Below are 20,870 nucleotides of genomic sequence, written 5' to 3'. Positions count from 1 at the left end.
ACTCAATGAAGACCAATAAGATTTTCCTTGTTATCTCGTATTGCCCAATTTGAGTACTCTTTCCCTCTCCCTCTCTCCTCCCCGCTCCCATGTCTAAATTTTTTTCCTAATTCATTTGAGTGTCTCTTGGATACAACGAGCTACTTTACCCTTAAATATTAAATGTGTGCTTCCTAAGAACAAAGCATTTGACTTTGATAAAATACTATTATCTAATCCACATTTCCGTCAATGGTCACAATAGTCTCATAGCCTCCCACTCACCTTCAGAATCCATAAACTATTATTTATATATTTAATTTGTTCATTCATGTATCATTATTTGTTAATTTTAAGAAAGTTCTTTTTCATTACAAAGTAAATTATGTTCACAAGACTATGAGAAAATAGGAAATGAAAAAGAACCCATTACCCAAGCTCAAGAACAGTTTAATCCCATTTCTCTTTATAAATATTATGGTACCTTTGTACAAATTGCTATATCACACTTGAGTGTATGATATACAGTATTGTATATATTATTTATTTAACCTCAAATCTTGATTTCGTCTCTCAACATTATAACACTAATATTTCATATGTTAAGTCAAACTTCTCAAACAGCAGGCTAGTTAATTGCATGACAGCTCAACAATTGTGCATTCCACAATTTCCCAAACCACTGGCCATTGTGATGGTTAAGTTCATGTGTCAACTTGGCCAGGTGATGGTGTTCAGGTGTCTGGTCAAGCAAGCACTGGCCTAACCATTACTGCAAGGACATATGTGGCTGGTTAGTAAACCAGAAGGCTGGTTTATTAAATCATCAGTCAATTAACTGTACCTGTGACTGATTACATCAACAAAGGGCATGTCTTCAAATTCAATCAGCTGGATTTAATCCAATCAGTTGAAGACTTATAAGCGAGAAAGAGAGAGAACCTTCACTTCTTTGGCTAGCAGAATCTCCTGAGGAGTTCATTGAACACCTTTATCAGAGTTGCCAGTTTGTTGCTTGCCCTACAGAATTTGGACTTGTATATCCACACAGTTGTGGGAGGCACTTTTATGAAATATCATATTTACAGGTATCCCCTGCCAGTTCTGTTTCCCTAGAGAACCCTGACTAATACAGCCATCAATAAGCATTCACACTTTCTTTTTTTTAACATTATACAAATGACACAATGAACATATTTGTGCATAAATCCTTATTATGTTTCTTATGATTTCCTTAAGCTAGATTTCCAGAGGTAGAATTTCTGGGTCAAAGGGCATTGGCAATTTACCGCTCCTGACTCATATTGCAAAATTGCCTTCCAAAAGACTGGCTATTTCTACTATTGCCAGGATGTAAGAATGTGCCAGTGGAGCCTGTAAAAACCTAGACTGGAGGGTGCCTCAGTTAGACGGATACTATGAGGGGCTGCTCACCTGACTCAGTCCAAACTTAGCATGAGAACTTTAATTTTCCAGCCAAGTGAGTCTCACCAGCGCAAGCATCATTTTAGAACAATATTGAAAAGAGGTATTTGATGATAACAGATCCACAGACAAATTTCATAGTGTCTTTGGGTCCCTTGATTCTTTAGTTAATCTTTATTTTTCTTTAATTGGGTTTGTTTGTTTCCTGGGAAAATGTGCAGCCTTTCACAGGATTCATGTCTGTGGTTAAATGTTTGCTGTTTTTGCTGCCTATGATTCTCCATCTTTTTGGTAAAGGAGTGCCCAGAATTTTCCTTGGGAAACCATCATCTCCCACCTTCTGCCCCTTAGTTTGAATGTAGTTGACCCCATTCTCAGCTGCAGGGGAAGATCCTCACTGACCTAAGGCTGTTGGTGTTTTCCATTTTCTAACACCCAGTAATTAGATCAGAATAGCCATGTGACCCAATCAGGCCAATGAGAGTCTTGCATACACGGTCCAACTATTGAGGGAGAGAAGCTATTTTCCAGGATGGAGCATCTGGACCTCATATGCTCATCTTTCTGTCCTATGAGATTTGGAACTGAAACCCACCCAGCTTAAGGCGGTGCCAAAAGATGGGTGGGAGACCTTGGGCTCTGAAAACTCCATCTTTGTCCCTGGGTCTAGCTGTACCTGAATCTACATTTTATCCGTGGACTTTTCAATTCATCAAGTCAATGAATTTACACTTCACTTAAGGAAGTTTTGGTTGGGATTTCTTCACTCACCACCAAAAGTGCCCTAACATACCTAGGATTCAAGAAGGAAACAAAATTAAGACACAGTGAATTTCAACTCCCTCATTATACATCTGGGGATATGCAGGGCCAGAGACAGACTTTGGCTTGGCCAAGGTCATCCTAGAAATAGAACCAAGATTCAGAGTCTCCTTTTTTTCCAGTATAATGCTCTTAACAAATGCTGATTCCCCTTGCATTTCAAGGGAAGATCAATAGTTGTCTATGAAGTCTTTTCTATTTCTATGTTACCAATGATGCTGCGAAGTCACTTTTGAAGACTCTATGCATCCCGAAAACATCCTATACATATCGTAGTTGTCAGAAGTGCCATAGAATATTTTGAATTCTTTTTGGTGTCCTTTTTGCAATCAAAAGTTCTCACTTGAAAAAAATAGAAATTCTTCCACCTGCTTACACACCATTTTAAAGTGTTCTGTATCTCAATTTAGAGAAAGATGTTTAAAGGGAAACTCCCTGATTTCCTTATGCCTTTAGCAAGAGCCAGGGTTATTTTTTTGGCGTTTGGTTTGGTTATAAATGGAGTCAGTCCCTGGGGACATCCAGGTCCATCTTGAGGACGCCCTTCAAGGGGTTCTCCTGGAGCAGCGGCCAGCACATGATTTGCGCCTCAGAAGCTTCCAGTTTCTGATGCCATGACTTAGCACTGACTATGGGTACTTTATTTTTCACCTTCATCTGGAAAACTTCACTGATTACATAACTCTGAATGACTTACTGGAAGATGTTCCCAAGGACAGAGAACTTGACTGCATTTCTCAACAATAGGTAGCCTACATTCTCACAAACTGATAGAATTTTAGAGTTGGAAAGGGCTGAGAGAACTCCATTGATTACAGCCTCAAAACTGGGGCTCAAGAATAAGAAAATGGGTTCCTCAAGGACATGCAGCAAGTAAATGACAGAGCTGGAATGATTTTGTCTTTTAGTCTACCAGTGTTTCCAGGGGAATACTTCCTTTGCTAATTTGGAAAAGAGGGAATCTTCTTTGGCTTCTGAAGATGCAGATACACAGTTAACTGTCACAGCTTCTTGGGTTATGGGTTTAAGAGTTTTATCATCTCCTACTATGGCCCTTTGCAATAAGATTGACTGTTAAAGATGGTAACCATTGAATCAGCCTTTATTCCTAAGCCTGTGTGAGCACCATGTGAATGGGCTAGCCCAGCATTCTACCAAGATTCTCTTTACCCCAACCCTGAGGGCACAGTTTTGCCAGCCTACACAACTAGTCTGTTCTGATTTATATGACTGGTATATAGTAGGACCTCCCAGGCAGCACTTGCCCACACTAAAGAGGCTTTTGAATCATTCTCTGCTGCTGTTCCTGACTAAAATTCCTCTTTCTCATTTGCCACTGTCCTAAACTCCAGGGTTGCAAATTCTAATCATATATCCCAAATGCCCTAGCTAAGCTTCCTCCTTCATTTGCCTGGTTATGGTTGAAGCTGATTAAAAACATATGCACCCAAAGAGAGGAGTTGCAGGTGATAATTTGAACGTGCAAATTCTATTTATTTAGTATTAAAGTAACTTTGCTTAGTGTTCTAGTTTGCTAATGCTGCCCGAATGCAAAACACCAGAAATGGATTGGCTTTTATAAAAGGGAGTTTATTTGGTTACACAGTTACAGTCTTAAGGCCATAAGGTATCCAAGGTAATGCATCAGCAATCAGGTACCTTCACTGGAGGATGGCCAATGGCATCCAGAAAACCTCTGTTAGTTGGGAAGGCATGTGGCTGGCGTCTGCTCCAAGTTCTGGTTTCAAAATGGCTTTCTCCTAGGACATTCCTCTCTAGGCTTCAGCTCCTCAAAAATGTCACTCTTAGCTGCTCTTGGGGTGTTTGTCCTTTCTTAGCGTCTCCAGAGCAAAAGTCTTCTGTCAAAGGCCATCTCCAAAATGTCTCTGTAAGCTGAAGCACCTCTCTCAGTTCCAGTGCATTCTTCAAAGTGTCCCTCTTGGCTGTAGCAAGCTCACTCCTTCTGTCTGAGCTTATATAGTGCTCCAGTGAACTAATTCAGACCCACCCTGAATGCATGGAAACTATCCAATCAGAGTCATCACCCATAGTTGGGTGGGTCGCATTTCCATGGAAACACCCAAAGAATTACAATCTAATCACCACTGATACGTCTGCCCGCACAAGATTACATCAGAGATAATGTTGATTTGGGGGACATAATCATTCAAACTGGCACACTTAGCAATGCTCTTCAAGAGATTTGATTCCCAAATCACTGGGGACCCCTCCAGTAGTCCTTGTTTTCCAGGGAACTAATGGCCTGTGCTCAGGACTGTTCTTTCCTCCGAGCACCCTCTATCCCCACCTGATGAGGGCTATTATTTGCTATAAGTGTGTCCTTCAAACTTTTCAACAGCTCCTTCCAGACACTGTTTCCAGGACTGCTAAGAGACAAAAACACAGCGTGTGGGGGGAGAAATACAAAATAGAAAAAAAGGCTTTGCTGGAATGCAGGTTTGAGTCCATTTCCAGGCTTGTGTAGACTGGCTATTTCAATGGGTAAGAACTTCAGCCTCTCTGAATTTCAGTTTCTTCACCTGCAATGACAGTTTTTGATAGTCTTTGTTATGGTTAAAATAATTGATTTTTAGAGCTTGAAAGAACGTAAATTCCACTACCCCAAATAGAAACATAATCCTTAAAGTGTCAGTTTTATCAATCCTATTCCAAAGTAGCTGGGAAAAATGTGTCCTGAGAGATTGAGGGAGTGGGTGTTGTCAACACTAAAGGAAGCTGAGTTCTCTCTTAAGGGATCTAAATTAGAGATGAGGTACCAGAGACCAGGATCAAATCTCAGATGAGGAAGGGTGAGTGACTGAGGGGCTCAATCGAGGGAGGTAGAATCCCTGGTCTAGTCTCTGCCCCTCACCCTTGGGCTAGAACTCTAGGCCTCCAGCTCCTTCCATGAGAATCAGCTTTTTCCCAGACCCCAGTGGTTGGGATGGTTTCTCATATCTCTTCTGATACAGCCATATTGGAGGGGTCTAAGAAGCTTGTACTCACAGTGAAAATCTCTCCCCTGCAATTGTAGGAGATCAGAGAGGATCTAGAGCCTGGGTCCAACTGAGAACCTAGAATCAATCCATTCCAGAAGCCATCTTATGCATAGACTGCCATAGCCAGAGAAGCTGAAATAAAGCACCAATCTCAAAGGTCCAGAGCTAGGATGCCCAGGGTGGGGAGAAGGGGCCCACTGATTCCACACCAAGAGGGAACAGCCTGCAGCACATTCCCATGGGCCATGGATGGCGCTTTCCTGGAAGCCACACTGGGGCAGGTGTTGTGGGTCACTGAGTTCGCAGGACCTGAGATGGGACAGACACTGGCAAGGACTGTCTGGGGCAGTGAAGAACTGGAACACCAATAACTCCCTAAGAGATGTGACCAAACAGAATCAAAGAACAAAATCTACTGCAGCTGATTTGAAGGGAATTATGTGAAAGGGCATGGAGAGATGCCATCCCCATGAACATGGGGTTTGGTGGACTATGGCTATTGGAGGTCAAGTTTGTCCCATTCCCCAAACTTTGCCATTTGCCCACTCCCAAGCCACATCCGTGGTCACTTGGTCAGTGTGTGATTCTCTCCCATTCCAGGGGCCCCCTTGCCTGCCACACTTCTCCTCTGCATGTCTGGCACCCTTCCTTCTGAGCCGGCACTTCCAGCTCTTAAGGGTTTGATTGCCCTGTGATTAAGGAGGTTTGTTGGGATCTAACATACTGAGAAGGGAGTGGGGAGAAGGTAATAAATATTTAATGAGAATTTTGCTTCTGGGCCTTCCTCTTAGAGGGGAAAATGGAAATCAAACGTCTTCATTGGAACCCCTGTTGTTGGAGGACAAAGAAATGTTCTCTCACTGCTGTGAAAATGAGCTGCTGGCACCTCAGCAAGAGGCAGCTCCAAGAGGGGGGAGGCTTTAATGAATCACAGAGCAAAGAGCCCTTTCCTGGAAGGAATTATCCCTAGTGCTTTTTCTAACAACACTCACAGGCCTCAGCCTGATGGATGTGGAGTTATGGCTTTGGAGCACACAGTCCCGGGTTATAAGGTTGAGATTTATGCAGCATTCCCCAGCAATGCTCCCCACCCCATCTTGGAGGCAGAGCCATCAAAGTGGGTACTGCAGCTTGCTGGGCCACATGGAGGGGCTGGCTGGGTCCTCAAAATCCACAGTGAGAGATGGAGGACTAAACTTTCTTAGAGGAACCCTCAAAAGTTTGGAGGAGCTGGCTTTGTGACTTTGGGCAAGTCAATTAACCTCTCAAACCTTGGATTTCCAAAACTGCTTTGAGGATATAATGAGATAATATATTTTAAGAACACACACTTGAAATGATTGGCGTATAATAAATACTTTATAAGTATTAGTCTGTGTTTTTATTATTGGAATTGCTGTTACAGTGTTGGTTATTTTGTAGGAAGTTAGGGTTTGGAAATAAAGTGTTGGACAACAGCTGCCACAAGAAGAGGTAGGTTGATACAGGGAAGATTCCAGGTCTTTTTAGTAATAACCACTGATGTTTATTGATCGCTTTCCATGCTCAAATATTTGCCCTTCATTATCTCACTTAATCCTCATAGGAAGGGCTGATAAAGAGAGCACCACCCTCATACCACCACCATCCTCGTTGTGGGAGATGGGACGCAAACCCAGGTATGGCTGACTTCAAAGTCTGTTTTTTTTTTTTTTCTCCAACAGTCATCTCGGCTCCTCTTCTCAAGTCTTCCATTCATCCAATATTGGGATAACAGGAATTATGACTGCAGCCCCTTATGCTGGCTGGCCCCCTATTCTGCCCTCCCGAGATCCCTTCAGCTGTTCCCACTGATGGTGTTGACCAGAAGCCTCAGTCCCGCTCTTCTCTTGAGATAATCCTGGCCGAGCCCATTGTCACTGTCATGCCAGCAGGTGTCTTATTTTCATGGACCCCAGGTCTCCAAAGCTTTGGGTAAGCTCTGGGTACCAAATCCTCTCTTGTCCTTCCCCTTCCTCCACAGAACTGGCACAGCCTCTGTGCCAGTTCTAAGTTTCCACCCCTTAGAAGTTCTGTTCCTATTTAGATTTGTCCCAAAACTTAGCCTCCTTTGCTGACAGCCTTGGTAACTTGACCTCGTAAATCAAACTCCTAATTTATGCTTGGGGTTCTGTTCTCAATTTCTAAAATCATGGCAGCACCACCCACCTTGCTAACCTGTCCCTGCATCTGTTTCCTAGCCCCTACAGTGGATCTCTGCACCCCCTGCATGGTGGCACGGGCTGATAGAACCTGAGGTCACCATGCATCACAGGTCACCATGAATAATGACCACAGTTTCCCTTTACTCTATTGCTTCAGACGCCAAAGGCAATCCAGCCTCAAATTAAATAATGGGCCCACTCACTCTCTTCCATGGTGCTTTATTCAGATGCAGATGAGGAAGAGATCATACTTACTGACTGAGAGAGAGTTCACTCTTGCTTGAAATCAGATTTTCCTCCACCAAGTTCTTATCTGGCTTTCTTTTTCCTATTTCAAGATGTCTCCCTCTGACCACAGCCTGATTCTCCAAGGTTTATCCACCTTGCGTGGCCCTTACCTCATCACCCTCACGCCTCAGTGGGAACAACTGACTGCTCTTGGTAGATGCATCCCTGCATCTACCCCACCCCTCAAATTCTGGGCCCTCCTTCACTCTCCTTCCATGTTCAAAAGCTGATTTGCCTCCCCTTTGTCCAGTGTATGGATGGATGAGTAGAAAAAAGGGGGCAAAAAAAAAAAGCACCCAGTGATCTTTTTTACTTTAGTTGTTCTTTTTCACTTTAATTTTTATTCGTATTACTTTTATGTGTGTGGTAATGAAAATATTCAAAAATCAATTTTGGTGATGGACGCACAACTATATGGTGGTACTGGGAACAATTGACTGTAGGCTCTGTATGACTGTATGGTATGTGAATATATCTCAATAAAATTGAGATATTAAAAAAAAAAAAAGCTGATTTGATATGGGGAGGTGAAGTGCATTGGTGTGTGCTGAGTGTCTTCAAGGATTGGGTCTTTCTCCACCCCCTGTAGACATATCTGTCACACAGTGTGGGTTGGACTGTGAACCACTTGAGGACAGTGGCACTGATGGAGTCCTCATGGCCAGCTCCACACACAGTGCTCATTACAGATTGGGGCCCTGCTTCCCTGTTCTTCCCTAGACCCCCGACCCCTTGGGGAGAGAGACTGCCTCCATCAACCCACCTGAGCCTATTCCTGAGAAGACTGAGCTGGTAAAAAACTACTGCCCCTTTTGGTGTTATCTGACTATTCACCGGTGACCTTAGCATTAGCAACTCTACTGAGAAGAGAGTTTTTACTTTTACTCTGCAAAAGTAGCCCTCTCAACTTCAGGGGGACTGTTGATTGTCATCCTTTGGGGATGAGGAACAGATTGAGGGTCTCAATCTAAACAGATGGTAGATTTGGGGTAATAGAGGCAAGGCCAGGAAGGTCAAATTAGGAGGCTCAAAGCCCCTTGGCGGTGGTGGCATTCAGGGTGGCTGCAAGCAGGCTTCCTTGCCAGAGAGTCTGTGAAGCAACAGGGCACATAGCAGAGCCTCCCACCCCCTTTACCCCAACACTTGTTTCCAGTTCTCTGAAGGGACAGTTGGACATAGTCCAGGTGAGCCAGGAGCCCATATTGTGCTCACCTTTCTTTTCACTACAACAGTTGACTGATTACTCGGGGTTAAATGGAATTATGGTGACCTGTTAATTGACACACAAAACAACCCATCAAAAGGTAAACTGATCCCACTGCTCCCTGAGGCAGCAGGAAACCTTAGTCTTTGCAGCCTACCTTCTGTTGCTTGTTCTTTACCTGAGGTAATAAGGTGATGATCATTCCCCAGTAAACACCAGCAGGGCAACAGTTAAGCCTTGTGTGGTGTATTTCACTCCAGGAGGGCAGTTGAGTGTGTGACTGAACATTCATCATCGTTTGCTGTCTTCAAATTGCCAGTAAGAAACCCCAACATCTCGATGCGGTGTTAGAACAAAGCGGGCTGGTTACTCTGCATTGTAGGCAGCGGGCAGGAAAATTTGAGCAAAGGCATTAGGATAAATGGGATGATCGGAGAGACGATAGAGATATTTTTCATTGACTGCTTTTGTTGGCGATTTTTCTTTTTAACGCAGAAAGGCCATATTTTGTGAGGGAAGAGGAGACAGTCAAGAAATGTGGTTTTGAATCCCAATTTCCTTTTATGAGTACAGCATGCACTACAGCAACTTTCTGCATCTTTGTGAAAATATGGAACATATATTTTCAATAAATGACATTTTCCCTACCTGGAGAACAGACTCAAATCTTTCTCTCACAGAGAGATAAGGTGTTTCCAATATTTTTAGCCATGCTATGTACATGACCCAGTGCCGTGGTTATATAGCCATTAGCTCATTTAATCCTAGCAAATAATCCCCCCAAAATATTATAATGCCCATTTTATCAGTGAGGAAATCAAGGCTCAGAAATTGCAGTTGCTTATGTTGGGTCGTTGGGCCAGTACCTTTCAGAGCTGGACTTCCAGGCCAGGCTGATTTAACTGGAGGCTGGTGAGGCAGTGTGGGAATGCGGGACTGACTCCTGCAGCCACCGGGTTCCAGCCCAGTGGTGTTAGACTATTCACTCAATGTCTCCATGACTTGGTGTTCTCCTCGGTACAATTGAGACAATGAAACTCTTTCCCCACAGAGCTGTGTGGTTATTAATTGAGAGAAGTAAAGGGCCTGGCACAGAGTGAATCCCTAATAACTGTTAGCTGCTATTGTTTCCATCACATTATTTGGGCCCGTGGAACCTTGGCTGCTGGAAGAAGAAGAGGTTAACTATTGGCACCCAGTTAGGAAGACTATCTCAGTTTTCCTGAGAGACATGATAGGATAGAAGTGGTGAGAAATGAGAGAAATGAACGGTTTCCAGGGAAACTTAGGTAGAAAATGGAAAAGACTGATGGCCTTCTATACTAGGCAAAGTCTGAGAGAGGGAAAATTCAAGGACAACTCTCAAGTTTTCAGTTAGATCGAGCTGTTGGCTAGTTTGCTGTTAACCAGAGCAACTAAAACAGCTGGAGGAGGGGAAGGAAAGCAGCACGTCTATGAAGTCCTCTTACGGGGAAGGGCATATATCCAAGAACCATCATTTTGTGGAAATATTAATCAATAATCCTATCCCTAACTGACTTGTATTTTATTATAAATAGAGAACCATTAGAATCTGGCATCCAACTATGGCAGACATTGCTCTCAGAAATAGAAACCAAGGAGAAAGCTCTCATGGCTAAAGGAGTTTACAGCGTTACACTTTCTTTGTTCTGGGAGCCTGTAGACACCGTGTTCTTATTTAATATGAACCAAAATTCACCGTAAAGTTCTTAGGTACTAGTTCACAGAAGTCCCCATGTAATTAAGTTAGCTTTGCTTTTGCCCTGCAAATTAGTCTCAGAACAAGGTCAGGATATAAATTGGGCCTGATCAGAGCAGACTTTAATGAAGGTAACAACTGGTCCCTATCTCCCTTCGTGTAGTGGTGACCATGAACCAAAGTCCTCCTTTCAATCTGAAACTTAAAAATAACATGTAAGTCGGAGCAGGCCAAAGGAATGGTTGGGGAAACACGGACCATCTTTTCTTTAAACCATGGGTTTCTAGAGTGAGGGTTTTAATAGGATGCCCTGGTTTGGTTATTGTTCCAAGAAGGCACTTGATTTGCAGCCTGAGGACAAATGTGCTAGATTTTGCAATTCTCCATTTACTGCAGGCAAAAAAAAAAAAAAAAATATATATATATATATATATATATATATATATATATATATGGCAAAATTCAGCCTGCTGAGCACCCCTGAACTTCAAAGGAGAGTGATGCTGAGAAGGGTGGTGGGCTAAGAGGCAATACACATCGACAATGTGCAGAGCACAACAACAGGTCCCAGGTTCAAGAATTCATTTATTTAACACCTACTTATTTAGTCCCTCAGCGAGCCAGGCATTGTCACCCCTCCTGGGGACACAGGCTCCGGAGCTCTCATAGAACTTGAGGGAAAATACACTACTGACTAAAATGCAGTCTTGGCCCTTTTTGAGCTCAAAACTTGAGAGATGTTGAGATTTCTGGCAAGAACAACATGAGACAACCATCATCTTGATTGCAGGCTCAGGCTTTGGAATTAGAGAGGAAGGGTTTGAGTTCTTGAAATGCTACTTAATTGTTGAGGAGCCTTGAGCAATTGACCTCAATTCTCAGAGTCTCAGAGCTCTCATCTACAAATGGGTGTCCTAAGGTTCACCAGAAAGGGCTAGTGAGAGAAGGCCTACGTGATCTATGGGATGAGGTAAGTATAGTGTGTGCCACATGTTACGAGCTGCATAAATGTGAGGGATGGTTATTATTAGAGAGGCATCCTCCAGCAAGTTATTTAACCTGCCTGACCCTCAGTCTCCTTGTTTGTGAAATAAGAATAATAATACTTCCTGCAGGTTTATTAGAAAGATTAAATTAGATACTTTATGTACAGTACCTAGCACAGGACAAGCGTTCAGTAAATGGTAAATATTATCCTAAGTATTAAACAAAGAACAAAACACCATGAGCTAAACACGCTGGAGGCAGTGCTATTTGCTCCCTGGAGAGCCTGTGGAAAGTTGAGAAAGGCATTTTTTTTAAATCTGCAGACTGAAATTCACAGAGACAACAGAAAGGAGTATAGTGGATACCAGCTGTGAGGGGCGGGGGAATGGGAGTTATTGCTAAATGGGTGTGAGTTTGGGTTTGGAGTGATGAAAATAGTCTGGAAAATAGATAGTGGTCATAGTTACACAGTTTGTTAATGTACCTATTGTCAAAGAACTGTCCACTTGAAATGATTCTGATAAGTTGTATGCTATGTATATTTTGCCACAATTAAAAAAAATAATTTTTTAAAAAGTCTGCAGACCACAAAGGAGAGGCTGAACTTGCATATAATTGTGTCTAAGAGTTTCCCCCTGAGTACCTCTTTGTTGCTCAGATGTGGCCCTCTTGCTCTCTAACTGAGCCACCTTGGCAGGTGAACTCACTGCCCTCCCCTCTATGTGGGACCCGACTCCCAAGAGTGTAAATCTCCCTGGCAACGCAGGATACGCCTCCAGGGGATGAATCTGGACCCAGCATCGTGGGATTGAGAATATCTTCTTGACCAAAAGGGGGATGCAAAATGAAACGAAATAAAGCTTCAGTGGCTGAGAGATTTCAAATGGAGTCGATAGGTCACTCTGGTGGACATTCTTATGCACTATATAGATAACACCTCTTAGGTTTTAATGTATTGGAATAGCTAGAAGTAAATACCTGAAACTACCAAACTCCAATCCAGTAGTCTAGACTCCTGAAGACGATTGTATAATAATGTAGATTACAAGGGGTGACAGTGTGATTGTGAAAACCTTATGAATCACACTCCCTTTATCTAGTGTATGGATAAGTAGAGTAGAAAAACGGGGTCAAAAACTAAATGACAAATAGGGTGGGATGAGGGGGATGGTTTGGGTATTCTTTCTTCACTTTTATTTTTTATTCTTATTCTGATTCTTTCTGATGTAAGGAAAATGTTCAGAAATAGATTGGGGTGATGAATGCACAACTATATGATCATACTGTGAACAGTTGATTATATACCATGGATGATTGTATGGTATGTGAATATATTCAATAAAACTGAATTTAAAAAAAAAAAAAAGTCTGCAGACCAGAAAGTTCTTCAGAAAATCATCTCCCAGAGTGTCCTTGAAGATATATTTTGATGAAGACATAGACAATTCACAGACCAAGAAATTGTTTTTCCCTTGTAGTAAGTGTTATCCAAAACTCGAAGGGGAAAAGGATTGCTACAGACATCCGGCATGTCCACCCAGAGAGTGGCGAGTTGTAATAAAAAACAACAACAACAACAACAACAACAACAACACACCTTCTGAGATTGATAATGTTTGGAGTTTTCTTTTAGAGGCTAGAAAGGGCCATTTTTTGACATATATACCTGCTTCTCAGAAAAGCAATATTAAGTAACTTCCACTTCCATTTCCAAGAAAGCAAAAGAGGCCCGTTTAGCAGAGACCATTTCTGAGTTGGAGATTTTTCGTTAAAGGAATCCTGCTCCCACCGACCCACGCGGGCCTTTCCCGGCCGGAGCCGGTGCGGGAACCGACTCCAGTCTCCGCAGCTCCCCCACCCCCGCCCAAAGGGCCCCTTGGCTTCCCGGGACTCCGGGGCTGCAGTGCGGAGGGGTTCGGGGTCTCTCCGTGTGCGCCTCCGGACTCGGGTCTCGCCCTCTGCGTCTTTGGCTCCGTCCCTTCTCCGCTCTCTCCCTCTCTCCTCCCGGCCCCTGCTCCGCTCTCCGTCCAGGGCTCTTGGTCCCCGCCTCGGCCTCCACCTCTGAGCTCTGGGCCATCTTGGTTTCTGCTGCGGACTCTGCTTCTCTGTCCCACGCTCTGGGGCTCTGTGTGTCTCTACCTTTCCCTGATTTCTTTCTCCCACCTTTTCCCTGTCTGTCTCTGTCTCTCTCTCTTTCTCTCCCACTCTCAGCCCTTCTCCTTCTGTCGTTAACTGCCCCTTCTTGTTGCTTTTCTATCTCTTTTCTTTCTCTCCGACGGCGTATCTCTCGCTATCTCCCTCATTCTGTCTTATTCACTCTCTGCTTTCCTCTGTGTTTTTATCTTTTTGCAGCCATTTTCCTTTTAAATCTTTCTCTGCTCCTTTTCGCTCTCTCTTTCTGTACTTTCTCCTTTTGGTCTCTCTGCCTGCCTCTCTCTTCTCTACCTCTGCGTCTCCTGCACCTCAGGTCTCTCACGGTTTCGCTGCGTCTCTGTCTCTCCTCTCTCAAAGCACGCACGTGTCCGCGCGCGCACCCTGCGCTCTCCCTTCCTGCATCTTCACCTCGTGGACCCTCCACGGAGAGCAGGTGGTAAACGTGAAGGACCCCCCATAACACCACTGGGTGCTGTTTGCGTTAGGGTGCCTTCGTGAAATCACAGAGGCATATTTCGTTGTGGCACAGTCTCTTCTGGTGAAGTCGGCATCCTCCCTGCACACTGGCTCCTGTGATGTAACTGGCCCGCCCCACCCTAGTTTAAGGCCCCGAGGTCCAGGCGGAACATCCCGGGGGCTTCCTCGGGCGTGCACTGGAGGGGTTTCCCTTCCTAAGTACCATTCCAGAGTCCGTGAACCAAACCCAACTCAGAGGACTTCAGGACAGCCAGGTCTTAGTCAAGTCAAATTAAATTTAGATCGAAATAGTAAAAAAGAAGAAATAGATGATTAAAAAAAAAAAAAAAACTGCAGGGAGGGAGGGGAGCTGTTCCAAGAAGGTAAACTGCCTGGGAGACTAGTAATCCCCTGGGAAACAGCAGTTGGAAAAATGCAGGCAAGGTTGGGTGGGGTCCCCGTTGGCTCCCAAACTCTGCCTTTGTGAATCTGTGTGACACTTCCCCAGGCAACTGTCTCTGAAGGGGAGGGAGTGGGCTTTACTTAGGAAGAACTCTGCTGGAAGCCTGTCTCCATCGCCTCTGTGAGCTGAGCCTTGGGTGACTTTCTCCATCGATTCTGCGTCTCACTTCGATTGACTGTAAAATACATTCACGTCAGCCTTCAGGTATAGAGCAGGCCCTACGTGTCAGGCTGGGTGCCAGGGACCATCATAAGTGATCTCACTTTGGGCCCTTCCCGGCCAGGACATCCAGCTAGCCAGAATCGCCCCACACTTTCTCTGGCAGGCTTCGTCTCCTCCTTCACGTCTTAGCTTTAATATTACCTCACATCGCACATGCTGGGAGACCTTATCAGAATAGATCACTTTCCCCCTTAATCTCAGCCACAGCAATCTCTTTATTACCATTTTTATTACTTTCCCAATTTCCAATCACATATTTATGCATCTGTTTATTTATTTATGGTTCATCTGCCCTCCCTGGACAGTAAGCATCATGAGGAAAGAAACCATGTGTATTTCATTCTCCGTCATACATCCAGTGCCTAGGGGAGTGGCAGGGAAACTGAGGCATGGGCAGATGAATTCCTTCACCTGAAGTCATACACCTTGTAAGTGGTGGCACTGAGTCTCAAACTAACCTCAGGCTGTCTCCAGCATCCAAGCTCTCTCCTCACCTTGCCTGATCATATTTACCACCGGCATTCATATAAGGAATAAATGAGATATTATATATGCCAAGGGGTTTGCAAACTGTGACACTTCGGGAAAATATTTTTACTTGTAAAATAGAGAGGTTAAACCAGACCAACTTTCAACATCTATAATTCCTTGAAATAGGTAGGAATTTCTTTGACTCTCAGGCAAAAGTGGACAGAGAGGACTGATTCTTGTCTCTGTGGAGATCAGAGTAGGGTCAATTAAATAGGTTTGACCCAAGGGATCAATGAATGTTAAGATCCCAGAGGGGCCTGATGGATGCTCCAAAGCCCTGATCTCCCAACCCCCACCCCACCCCACCCCCCACCCCCGTGATGAACTCAGAGCCACCTTGCTCTCCCTGGAGTTTTTTTTTTCTGTGGCCCAGATGTGTTTGTTCCATACCAGGCCCTGAAAACATGTGGCCTGGCTCTCCACGCCTTTTTCCATTATGTGGAACTAGACGTCATCAGGAAAATGGCCCTCAGCATCGTTCTCAACAGGGTTTTAGGAGTTTAGGGTCCCAGCCAGTGCCCTCTCTCTCTCTCCTCCAGGACTTTAGCACATTCTCTTTGACATCTCGTAGGTCACAGATAACCATCTTTATCTCCTTTTCTAGATGCCTCAAGAGAGTCCCCTTCCCCTCCATTTTGGTATAGGGTCTGGGAATTTCTGATTAAGTATACTGCTGGTTAAGGAAGGACAACTACTAAGTCTCTCTTGTATCAAACTTTGTAGAGACAACTAACTATTAAATGCCTGGCACATTATACCTAATAAAAGTAAGTATTGTAAATGTTAATGTTTGTTGAGTGCTAAATAATTCACTTGGGTTATTTCCTTTTTGGGTCCCAATATCCCTGTGGTATCCCACTTCAGAAATGATGAATCTGAGTTTAAGATGATACAGTGACTCATCGAGGCTAGATGGCTAGGAAGACACAGAAAGGGGACCTGAGCTTTGGCTGATGCTTGATGCTGAGACAGCTGACACTGTTAATAGCTGTACTCTTTCTATCTTGTTGCAGAATAAGAGCTTTCCCATCAATTATCTTTATTATGACAGCAATCCATTCCTCCCCACCCTTATTTTCCCTTTCCCATTGCCACTCCAGACCACCATCACCTCTCAATTGTCCAGTGTTAACAACCCCAAAGTGGTCTCCCCTATGGCCTCAAGGTCAGTTCCGGCTTCAAACTATTGATTCTAAGTGATGCTTCCCAACCCATGCCCCTGAGCATTAAGGAGCACTCTTTTTAATGCATGTGTGGTTTTACCTAAGGGATTATGGCCAGTCCCAGGATGCCTGACTCTCAACCTCTCTCTCCACTATTAATCTCATCAAACTCGACCTACCTCCCTGAGACCCATCCCTTCCAGGAATTTGGAACCAGGATTTCCTCTTCCCAGATAAAACCATTGACTCTCATGTCGTACAGGGCCTGAAATGGGTTAAGAAATATCATCAAGGATCTTCTCTATGACTCATATCTAGTCTTTTCTTAAACAGTACCATTGACAGGAAATTGAATACCTCCCCAAAGAGTGTATTTCATCTGGAGACACTGTCGGATATCGACATTTACACGTAGCTAGCAATTCTCTAGTGCTCTCAATGTACTAGACAGTCTCCAAATGCTTTATCTCCCTTAATCCTCCCAAATCCTGCAAAGTAAGTATGAATAAATCCATTTTACAGATGAACATGAGATTCAGAGAAGAAAAGTGAGTTGCCCAAGGCCCCACAGATATTAAGTGGCAGTGCTTAGAATCCAATCTGGGTCCAGCATTTGTTCTCAGTCTCCATCCTCAAATTCTTTCCAAGTGAATACCTCAGTGGTCACTCCATATATCAGTTCCTGGGCAGTTCCTGTAGGAGCACCATATACCACTTGGTGCTCCTACAGCTTCTCCTGCTGACCTCAGCATGAGTCACATGGTCCCGGGACTGCCTCCCTACTAGAAAAAGCATTCCTTGAGGGTAGAACGTGTTTCAGACCTGACTTTGTCTCCAGTAAGCACAGGACCTACCCAGACTAGGTAAAAAATACTTCTTTATTAAATGCACACTACATTAGCTCTGAAGTCAGCTCGAAACACTCTACATAGATTATCTCCTTCAACTCTCACAATAGGTATGGAGATTGCCCTTACTTTACAAAAGATGAAACAGGCTCAAAATTCTTCCAGAGGTGTCAGATCTACCTGAGACTCTTGCCCTTACCTCTGTGTGGTACACGTCAACCAGGGAACAACTAGCCTCCTCTGATGTTCATGTCAACTCTTGTTGAAAATGGGGCTCAGTCTGTGCAACTGATCAAGACCTGGTCTTGGTTGTACTGAGCAGCACAGCTCTGGGTTATCTCTTTCTGAGGGTAGGTCACATATGTCCATTTTCACTTGCCCACTACCTAACATTTCCTATTTTTTTCTCACCTGTTGAGCTGAGCACACTGTTCTACATGTGCCAAGTGTTGACTGTGACTTTACACATATGAATCTTAAAAATAAAAACCTGCAAAGCAAATATTACTTTGACATGTTTCATATTTGGAAATTGAGACAGAAATAAAAGTGAGTTGTCCAAGGTCACACAGCCAATACCAAATGGAACCAGATTCAAACCTGGACATGCCAATTCCTGAGACTGTTCTCTTTCCCTTGTGTCCCAGCTGCTTCATACACATCCAATTGGCTCTGAGTAATCTCAATGGGGATTTCAATCTCTGATTAAATAGAGTTTGGAAGACATGGGTTCAAATACAAGATTTGCCATCATTGGAATGTAAGAACTCAATGAAGATTCATTTCCTTGGATTCGGGTTCTATGGGCATGTAATTTAATAGCTATTGTATATTGGAATCCACCCCCCATCAATCCTTATAACCATACTGTGGAAAAGGGATCATTATTCCTATGTTATAAACAAAATGATTAAAAAAAACTGGGTGAGCGTTATCTAAGTAACGATCCTTCCATGCTGGTGTAGGTGTTTCTACTAATGAGATACAGGGATGTACTTTACAAAATGGAGTGGGCAGTACAAATATTGCTGTTATATATAACCTGTAATTAAAAGAGTAGATGCTTGTGACCCTGACTTGGCCCTTTGGTATCTTAATTAGAATTTAATCACTGTGACCATGGTGAGGCGACGTGATGCTGATGCACAAGTAGGACATGTGTATCCAAGCCCAGAGGCCATGGATGTGTGTAGGCATGGCTTCTAGGGAAGCTATTCCAGCAGACGGGCTCCAGGCGCCTGAATTGTGAGCCAGTTGTTATCGATGACCACGTAGCACAGGCAGCAGCATCTGAGGTGGGACACCTGTCTCCACTTACCTGGCTCAGCTTGGGATAGAGGTCAAAGCGGCAGCTCCTGAAGCCCTACTTGGCTCACATTTATGCATGAGAAACCAGTAAGCCTTGCTTGGGTGTTTTATCCGCAGATTTCCAAGGCTGCCTATTGGCTTTCTGTCACTCCCTTCAGGCCTGGTTAACACCGTATAAAATCGAGGGCTTTTCAGCTGTTCTTCACAGAGGAGGAGTCAGTTCTCTGTGCTCTCGTACTGAAATAAGCAATTGCATTACCTCCGTATGAATGGAGGTGGGGGCGCAAGATGAAATAGATACACAGTTAGAAGGAAGGCAGAAGCTGAACCAGCAATGAACATGGGCATGCTGCTCAGGCTGAATTGCTGAGTCCTAGAATCAAGGGAAGATCAGAGGGACCCAGGCACTTGTTTTTCTGCCTGTCAGCAGAAAGGCAAAGTGGCAACACAGGCCTGGAGGATGGGCATTGGAATGACGATAATAGCTAACATCTACTGGGCACTTCTCAGGCGTTGTGCTGAGTGTCTGGTGTGATAATCTCTTTCAATCTTCACAAAAACCTTATGTGATGGAAATTATCATAGTCCCCACTTTACAAATGGTGGAAACTGAGGCTCCAGGGAGGTAGGTGAGTTACTTGAGAGAGCAGCACTGGTGAGTGATGGAGCCGTATTAAATGCCAGTGATATGAAGCTAGACTTCCTCTCCTGATCACCACACTCAAATGCATCCAGGGTTAAAGCCAGAGGAACTGCTTAATTGGGGCTATTAGCTCAGCCTATCATTCTGGGAGATGGATGGAGGAAATCCCGGGGACTCAATAAAAGTGGTTTCCTTTGGGGCCAAGAGGCAGGCTCTCTCTCTGATGAAAGCCTAAATACAGAAGTTTCCCACAGGGGTTAGCACAGTGGTGAGGAAAGGGCATAGAAAGATGGAGGACTTAATTTGAACCCCAGCTCCACTCACTGCCTTGGGACTGTGAGCTAATAACCTGGCCTCTTGCGGCCCAAATTTCCTAACCCACAAAATGAAGATGGCAATACCTACCTTTCAGCAAAGTGCCTGGCCCATTATAGGTGAATTATATCTGTTGACTCTCTTCCCTCTTTAGGGGGGCCTAGATCCCTTGTGGTCTCTGAATATATCCATGAGTCTATCCTACGATTTCCATGTTTCAAAACACTTGGCAGGACTCATGCTCTCATGCAAATACCTGCAGGAGGACTAACTCCAAGATCGAGCTTCTTCACTTAGGTTTGGAATGAGATCAGTGGTTATCTCTGCTGAACACAAACTCCAGTTAGCAGGTAGAAAGTCTTACGAGCAAATCTGTTGATGGGAAAAGGCATCATTTTCTGAAGGAAGTTTTCCAGTATCAAATGGATGGGACAGAGAGTCAGAAAACATAAAGAAATTTCTTGGTGAAAAGTTTTGACAATTCATTGGCAGTTGTTCGTCATAGACTAAGGTCCTTAAAACTTCCCCAGAGCCCCTGTTTCCTCTTGCCATGCTGCTCTCCTGAAAAACCATGAGTTTGACATGCGGTAGCTACATCACCTCCTCCTTACACTGGTTCAACCATCCTGCCTTCTTAGAGCAGCTATATAATAAAAGCCATCTGCAAATAAATGACCTCAGAGGACTTATCATTTCTGTAATTTAAATATTGGTCCAAAATGGTCAAAATGGTGGCATGAGATCAGATTGAATAAGATCTGTCTCCCGACTCCCTGAATTCATCTTTTGTGAAAACTGAGAAGGCAGGGTGGACCCCCAGTCCTAAATATTTAATCTTTACCTCACACCTAAGTTGTTCATCACTGGCATTCTTACATCTGCACAGGTGTTTTCTCACACTGACAGCATGTTAGGATCACCTGGGAAGTTTCAAAAATCCTGATGCCCAAGTCTCTCCCCAGATTATATAAATCATACTCTCGGGGTAGAACTCAGGCATCAGTATAGTTTTTATACTCCCCAGGTGACATGAAGCTGCAGCCAAGGATGAGAACCACTGTTTTATGGAGATTCATTAGAATAATTCAGAGGAAAAGAGTTTGCCTTAACCCCCATCTCCCACCCCTTCCTCATTCCTCTACGATTAAATTCCCTGCCCA

Source organism: Choloepus didactylus, chromosome 22, assembly GCF_015220235.1.
Source record: "Choloepus didactylus isolate mChoDid1 chromosome 22, mChoDid1.pri, whole genome shotgun sequence".
In the NCBI taxonomy this organism is placed as follows: Eukaryota; Metazoa; Chordata; class Mammalia; order Pilosa; family Megalonychidae; genus Choloepus; species Choloepus didactylus.
The sequence above is the reverse complement of the archived record's forward strand: the minus strand, read 5'-3'. Positions refer to the sequence as shown.